The sequence below is a fragment of the Coturnix japonica genome, chromosome 1 (assembly GCF_054131305.1).
Source record: "Coturnix japonica strain WE chromosome 1, WE-NBRP24, whole genome shotgun sequence".
Taxonomy (NCBI): Eukaryota; Metazoa; Chordata; class Aves; order Galliformes; family Phasianidae; genus Coturnix; species Coturnix japonica.
This window is the reverse complement of record NC_140663.1, coordinates 103,156,724-103,158,914: the sequence shown is the minus strand read 5'-3', so window position 1 is coordinate 103,158,914 and position 2,191 is coordinate 103,156,724. Positions and strand designations below refer to the sequence as shown.

At 42.9% G+C, this 2,191-nt stretch overlaps 1 long non-coding RNA gene across 1 annotated transcript; it reads left to right on the top strand.

The window, feature by feature from the left end:
* The first annotated feature begins 498 nt into the window (after positions 1-498).
* Positions 499-1,756, top strand: LOC146762625 (uncharacterized). Its single transcript, XR_014942328.1, has 2 exons — positions 499-1,356; positions 1,444-1,756. It is a non-coding gene; the product is annotated as an uncharacterized LOC146762625 (long non-coding RNA).
* The last annotated feature ends 435 nt before the right edge of the window (positions 1,757-2,191 follow it).

Sequence of the window (2,191 nt, the reverse complement as noted above, 5' to 3'; positions counted from 1 at the left end):
GGCAGCTAATCTCTTACTAACACACATGCAGCAAAATTGCGAGTCCGTTTAAGAGCTGAGGATCTGGACATTATGCTTGCCTCCTTCCAACCTTTGTCCCACCGCTTCTTGTCCCATTATTTGAGCAGTCTTGTTGATGGGACAGCTCGGGTAAGTGCTACGCAGGAGTGGTTTCAGACAGAAGGGGATCAACTGCAAAATAGCATAAGGTAGAGAAAAGGTGTGAGACCCCATCGCCAACAAGGATGCATTAGAAAATTCAGTGCATGCTCTTAACCAGCTGAAAAGCCTGAAGCAGATTGTGGCACCTTTTAAAGTGAGCCAGGTTCTGTTCTGAGCCTCTCCTGTTGCCCCGATACATCACCTTGGGTCACTCCAAGAAAAATGTGAGTGCAGTGGATGGATGGCTTTAAATCATCTCCTTTTTTTCGTTGTTTTTTGTGTTGTTTTTTTTTTTTTTCATATCTCCAGAACTCACTGGATAGTTGTAGCTTTCATGTAGAGAGGCCAAGTGCTAGATGAGGTTTTGGTGCAAAGGAGCAATCACAAAAATGTTAAGTCAGATCCCCAGGCCATTAATTCCCCAAGGAATAGACAACAGCAGAATCTGGGATGAGGGGTACTCCGGAAGCTCAGGAAGGAATCTGCCATGTTTGGCAGTAAATGGTAGAAGGTATGATGTGGAAGAAGGCCTTTGCAGAAGGAAGAGTACTATATTGCAAGAAGGTTCTGAGGGAAGGTCTTGCCATTTTTCCTGTGCAGAAGAGAAGAAATTAACACCTATTTAAAACCACGTCAGCTGAAAAAAGGGTTTTCTGAGGAAAAGGCCGAGGATGGGGCTGAGATTCTGGGAGCACTTTTGAAATCTCATTCACGTGACACTTCTTTTTATCTGTTGGATGTTAAAAAAGAAATGAAGCCAGAGTAGTAACCGTTAAGAACAGGAACTCCCAGAGACAGGAAATTTTGTATGCTTTTTCCAGCCAAAGCCCTCCTGCAAGCATGCTGCACAAAGTACATTCTATTAAGTTTGTACACGTCTTCTCACTCGGCATTGCTCATCACAACAGCAGGAGTTCTTTGTTACCCTCTTGTTCTCTCAGGTAATGTTTTTCATGATAATCTAATATCTGGACTTGGATGAAGCCTCTCATTCTCATGTTTGGAAGAATAAATCACAAGATATCTCCATGAGGCCAGTGAGAACAACAAGTTTCCTGAGCATTTTGCCATGTACTGCTGTAGATTCTGACCCAAACCAAGTGGATGACCCCAACCACTGGATGACAATCATGGATTTTCTCTACCAGAGCAGCACAATAACCAACTCGAGCCAGCCTTGTTTGGACAAATCAGGTCAGTGTTTTTATGAGAAATCTACTTCGGGTACACCTTGTGCCCACACATTCTGCTCATTTAATAGACTAGTAGACGTCTTTACAGGTTGGAGGCCTACACTTTAAATGCATGACTACGAATGGGTGGAGCACCAGAAAGAGTGCAATGAAGAGATTAGAGTGGCTGCCCAGCTAAGGCATACCTTCATCTCTGCAGGATTTCTTACTTGACTGCTTAATGGTTCTTACTTCACAGGGTTTTCATTTCACATTCCAGCCTGCATCTTTGCAGCTCCAACTGTGCGGAGTGCTGCATGCTTTAACCCATAGTTTTGCTGTTTTGATTTTGGGCTATGTTTGGTCTAATTAGGTATTCATACAATAATAAACATTTTTTTTCTTACACGCATTATGCAGAACTTCTCATGTTTTCCTGTATTTTTCTTTCAGTTCTTTTGCAGTGTTAAGAGTGGGTTTGAAAAAGGAAATAAAAGATTTTTATAATGGGACCCTGCACAAGCAGAAAAGAAACAACACAGTGTAGTCCTTGTCAATCTGGAGGACAGCACAGAGCTGGGGACCTCTAGACTTTTCACTAATGTCTAGTGAAAAGCATCATGGAGGTCCCCTAGCATTCTTGAGGCCTACAGAGTAATGTTATGCAAGCCATCTCAGCAGGAATCTGTGCACTTGCTCCACTGGAGCTCCAGATCTGCTAAGCCAGCCAGGTGCTCTGCTATTGTCTGATTGAGTGGCAATGATGGTAGCTGCTATTCAACAGACCCCAGGAAAGTCAGAATCTCCTTCAGAGATATGGGGAACTTCATATAATTCAGACTTTATAAATCCTACCT